This window comes from Myotis davidii, unplaced genomic scaffold (assembly GCF_000327345.1).
Source record: "Myotis davidii unplaced genomic scaffold, ASM32734v1 scaffold147, whole genome shotgun sequence".
In the NCBI taxonomy this organism is placed as follows: domain Eukaryota; kingdom Metazoa; phylum Chordata; class Mammalia; order Chiroptera; family Vespertilionidae; genus Myotis; species Myotis davidii.
In genome coordinates, this window is record NW_006383010.1 from 3815074 (window position 1) to 3821177 (window position 6104).

At 35.8% G+C, this 6104-nt stretch overlaps 1 long non-coding RNA gene across 1 annotated transcript in view; it reads right to left on the bottom strand.

The window, feature by feature from the left end:
• LOC107181599 overlaps positions 1–6104 on the bottom strand; it is a 39097-nt gene that overhangs the window by 3575 nt on the left and 29418 nt on the right. The window lies entirely within an intron of this gene.

Below are 6104 nucleotides of genomic sequence, written 5' to 3' on the forward strand. Positions count from 1 at the left end.
CCATCAGCCTGCAGAATGAAGGGTCCCGGGTTCAATTCCTGGTGAAGGGCACATGCCCGGGTTGCAGGCTCGATCCCCAGTAGGCGGGTGCAGGAGGCAGCCAATCAATGATTCTTTTTCATCATTGATGTTTCTCTCATGCCCTCTCCCTTCTTCTCTGAAATAAATACAATTATATTTTTGAAAAAGAAATAAACCAATAAAAATCCCTGCCCTATAGGAACATAAAGTCTACAACCCTGCTGTGTTATTCATATCATCTAGATTTATTATCTAAGGATCACATTAGGTCCCCAATTGCAAATAGGTGTAACATATTTTTCTGTTCTCTGCCAGCACTCCATCTCTATTTTTATTATTCTGAGAATAGAATGGCGATAGCATATTTGAGGTTCTGTCTTTTGTAGTAAACTATATCCAGAATATGTTGCAAGAGAAAGGTACACTTTATTTAAGGTTACTTTGAAGTCAGAGAGGAAAATTGGTGACATTGTTAAATTTTCACTCACTGTCTTAGGAATCGAATAGAGTATGTGAGTGATGTCATTGATATGTTGGAAGAAGTCAGGTCATCCTATCTATGAACTTTGTAACCTGGGAATCCATTTGATCTTTATTTCAGCTTCCTTGCCTGTAACGTGGGTAAAATATTGGAACCGAAATACAAGATCATTATGAGCATATAAATTATGTATATATGTGAGGAAATCCTCTTGGTTCACAGATAAATTGCTCCACCAACGTTATTTTTTATTTTCCAGGATTAGGATTAATAGGTATTCGACAAATGTCCTTGAACTAACATAGTAAAGATCATTGTTATTTTCTCAATTTATTATAAGTTTCTTTGTGGAAACACACCCTCTTAGCATATTACAATGGCACATTCCTGGTAGTTACTCAGTAAACATTAGTCTGTGATAGAAATGGTGATTGACCTGTGCCTCATAGGTATGCATGGCTGTTCGTAGGGATACTTATGAAGTCTTTACCACCATTTCCACTTGCTAGCAATTAATCAATTTTCCATGTCAGTATAATTTTAATACTTTCTTTAATCCTGAAAAATAATGAACACCTTCTCCCCTAAGAATTTATAGTAGAATTGTCTAGGGATCTTTTTGTTGTTTCTATGGGGGAAAAAATAAAATGAAATTTTGAGATAGCAATGCCTGCGTATAAATTTATGTTAGCATAACTTCATTGTTCTAATTGCAACACAATTGAGCATTGTCTCCTGTCATTTTCATTTAGATTTTTTAAATATATGTCACTAGTTTTTTAAAAATTTTATTATCTTTGCTCTACTGCTTCCCAAGATCTTTTAAGTAAATGTAAGATAATTTCTCTGTGTGTTCAGCTGAACACTGCTATTATATTACAAAAGAAAGAATATATCATGGTTGAATAACTTTAAGAAATATCGAGTGAAAAAATGTTTAGCCGGTTTTTTTACTATCAAACTTCCCAAATGTGTGCACATGTGTGATGAACTTCAAGAGCTTTCCCCAAACTTATATAACCTTAAAATCTTTCATGTGGCAATTATATAACTAGTCTTCTATGCAAAACACTTTGCAAAATACAAGTGTAAGAAATACACTTATACATCAGACATTCCTCCCTTTTATAGTAAGAAATAAAAGCTGTATTAATAATACTGCTATTGATTTATACCCATAGTTGAACTATATAAAATTATATGGTTTTTAAAGGAAGGATTTAGTTCAAGATTAAGTGGTATTATATGAACCACTGGAGAAATATTACTCAAGTCACTAAAGTAACCAACAAGATCTTTTTTAGAAAGGAAATGGTTTGCTCTCAGTGGTAATTAAACAAACTGAAATAATTTAGGTGTTATAATCATAAATCTCTTATCTCTCATGTCTTTAAAATTGAATTCGTGTATGCCTAAGTTTTTAGCACTTTCCCATGTATTTTTGCCCATTAGAGATACTGTAACACTGTTAACTTGTAAAGACAATTGCTGTTATGTTTCCGTTTGACAGACTAGAAATCATTTTGAAGCATTGTAACTGGAAAATACTATTAGAAAGGCACTGAATAGACAATAAATGCATAGAACTGCTGATCTTATTAAAATGTTTATAAAGGGAAGGAGTAATGGTAGAAGATTAGACAATGGGAACCACGTGAAGAAATACGTCAGGGACAGTGAACCTACCACTGTTCCTTATAGACACACATTAAAAAAAAATAACTTTGCAAGAAGCAAGGTAGGTGATTAGGTCATGAGTTTGTATATTTATTCAGGCAAGAGATAATGAGAACTAGAATTGGGGTCTTACCAGGAGAGAAAATAAAAGGAGAGAACAAACTTGGGAGACACATACTTAGCACCTTCTTGGCTCCTGGGTTGTGAAAGAGAAGGAAAAGCTGTGAATGACTCAGAAGTTTAAGTCAATGTAACTGAATGGTGAGTCATGAATTCTATTTTTTGAGATAAGGAACAAAAGAAAAAGGCAAGGTAAGAGATTTTGAGTTCAATTTTAAATAAAGTGAGGTGTTGGCATCTAACCTTGTGAAGATGTTGACTAGGCAGTTAGAAAGTCAGGTATAGAACTCTGAAGAGTTTATTTATAATTATTAATTTTTTATAAATAAAAAACAAATTATTGCTTATTACTCACTATGCCTATTTCTGTTTTTAATTATAGTACTGTTTATAATTAAAGTCATTTGCTTCCCAAAAAGAACACTTAGCTATTCTCCAATTACTTAATGAAATGCATATCCTACTTGTCATCATTTTCTTTGGGGGCTGGAGGTGTAAAAACACAAAGGAATTGAGTGGCTAATATGCTATGTCAAAAATATGTAATTATTGTAATGTTGCTCCAGTATTTAAAAACATAGTCATCTTTAGTTGTTTTATTTTTAACAGTGTGGATTTACATGATTTAGTTTTTGCCAAAAAAAAAAAAGGATTTTAATTTTGAGAAATACGAGATGGTGAATGTGGTCAAATACGGCCTAAGGGTCAGCATAATATGAGCCAAAAAAAAAAAAAAGCGTTCCCCGGAATCTGGCAACAAAATTGCTAGTGGTCACCTTTGCAAAAAAGAATTTAGGGGACCAGACCACTCAGCAGGAGCCTCCTAGTACACCACTCAGCTTTAATTTAATCTCCCCTCTCATTATGCCTTTAAAGCTCAGGGGACATTTTTTCTTCATCATAATTAAGCTAATTCCCTCCATCTATAATGTGTATCCCAGCACTCCTCATATTTGGGGCAGCTCTCTCCTAATTAGTATCTCCCTCTGGGTTCCTTGCTTCCCCTCTCCCTGGACAACTCCGCCCCATCACAACCAGGAAAGCAGCAAACATCTCTCATTGGTTCTACTTGCTGGGATATAATATGTTGACTTCCTTTAACAACAATCTCCTGAAAAAATTAGTTTCTGCTGATTATGAGTAAACTCTCTTGTTAATTTCTATAAACTGGTTTCTACTTCCTCCACTCTACTGGACATAATCCCCAAAAGGTCACAGGAAAACAGGTTTTTGTCAAATATAATGGCTTTTTCTCGGTCACCATGTCCCTAGGCCTTTCTGCGACTTTGCTACTGCTGACTTTTCCACTTTTTCGCCAAAGTGTTCTGCTTTGGGATGCTGATACACTGTACTTCCTGATCTTCCAGGTGACACACTTTCCTTCTCCTCACCGGCTCTTTAGCTTTCCCAAGAAGCTGCCCTTCATTTCCTTCTCTTCCCCTCCATGTTTCCTTTTCTTTAAAAAACAAAACAAAAAACAAACCTCCTTTTTTTGTTTTGTCCTTGGTTTCTATCCAAACCTCTAAACTCATAGATACAAAACCTCATCTGAGTATTCCAAGGCAGTGTTCTTCATTTCCAAGGTGTCTCTAGAATAGCTAGCTTTATGTGGATACCCCATTAGCATCCACGCCACCGGTGTTCCCTTTGCAACTCCTACATTTGATCACCCACTCCATTCTCTCATGCTTGAGACTTTGGAGTTGTGTCAATTTAATGCGATCAATGTCTATTCTTTTCCTGTGAAACAGGGTGACAATTACTAGAGCAGTAATAGCACAGTACAGACAGTATGATGGTGTTTATATAAATACTAGAGGCCCGGTGCACGAATTCGTGCATGGGTGGGGTCCCTTGGCCTGGCTGGCGATTGGGGCAATCGGGGTGATCGGGGCCAACCAGCCTGGGGGAGGGACCTCGGGAGTTGGCCGTGAGAGTGCAATGATAACGGGGGGGGGAGAGGGGGGCAGCTTCTCCATCATAGCGACTGGTAGAATGGTCATAACGGTCACTTAGGCTTTTATATATAGAGAGATAAACATACATTTATATTACTGAAAGAAGATATAACAAATTGATAATAGCATTTTCCATGACTTGCTAGGCTTTGTCATTGTTAAATACTCAATTCCTCATAATCCCACATTGAATACTAGTGATGATGATGAATAATCTCGAAAGTAAACAGAATTCACTTCCTCATTGCTTCCGCATTTACCGAATTGAACCAATGGCAGGTGTCAACTCTATTTCTTGTAACAACCCCACCTGATGAATATGCTGATCTTCATTCAATAAATAAGAATCCTGAAGTTCAGAAATGTTAGTAATTTAAGGAAAGTCACATTCCTACACATAGCAAGGGGAGTCAAATGAATGTCTTTCTAGTCTAAAGCTAGCCCTGCTTCCATCACTCTTTACAATGATCTCCCTGACTGAGTTGCTCTTACTTATTCCTTAAGTCCTTCATCTCCTTGAAGTTTTCACTGATTGCCACAGACTATAGGAATGGCTCCTCTCTAGAGTTCTAATATAATGAATTACCTTGCAGACATCTTTTAGTAGTTCATGTCTATGTCCTTGATTATACTCTCTTGGTTGGAAACAATCCTTTATAACTTGTTTGTACATTTTGTAATACTAAGCACAATTCTAGATAAATAGCAGTGATATTAGCATAATATATGTTTTCAATAAATTGTTGATTGATTATATCTTGTAATAAAATATTTTATTAATGCTGACTTTTCTCTGAGGAAGTTAAAGATAATTATAATCTCAAAATATACATAAATATTTAATGTAAACTAATAATAGGAAATTTACAGCACATGTATCCCTTTTTCCATTGTATACCAGCGGTAAAATAAAGCATACATAATGATGTGCTTGCTGTAAGGAGCAACATAGCACACCTTTTATCTGATCAGCAAACTTTTACTGAGCCCAGTAAGACTGCCAAGGATGGAGCAAGTTTTTCTGTAGTTTTCCCATTTCTGTAGATATATCTAAAGCTCAATTATAACTTTTGATGTAAAGCCTCAATATGTCATTTTATCTCTATCATGCATTATTTTACAGTTTAAAATTGCTGATTTTCCCATTTATTTTTCGTAAAATGCATGTTTTCAGATGATGTAAAGTCATTTAAAATGATTATTTACTAAAGTAAAAAAACACAAACAATTTCCTTTGGTATGTTGGCAGTACCTTGAAGAGAAGTGATGGTAATAATCTGGGTTAATATTTAACATATACTTGAAATAAGAATCACTTAAATATAGGTTAAAATTTGTGGAAATGAGTATATGCAAATATTTTAAGAGCAATATTAAGAATGTCTACATGTATGTAATATCACTTTTACTGTATAGGAAGATAGAGATATAACTTTCTCTTACACATATAGACATAGACACATTAAGTATCTTTATCCTATATAATAAAAGGCCAATGACCATAACGGTGTAACGACCGGAATGACTGATCGACCAGTCACTAGGAGGTGCATTGACCACCTCTCGGTCCCTCCCCCGAGTCCACAGGCTCCGATCGCTGGATGGCCAACCAGGAACCACGGGGGGACCAGGATGGGTGGTGGCGGGGCAGAACTGGGGACTGGCGAGCGGATGGATGATGGCCCTGATCGCAGGCTGGGCCTAGAGACCCTACCCGTGCATGATTTCGTGTGCTGGGCCTCTAGTAAAGATATAAAATATTTGGAATAGGGTTAACCCTAGAAAAATTTCAATGAATTAAACATTTTCATAATATTTTTAGTCTTCTTTTTCTGTGTTTTCCTATT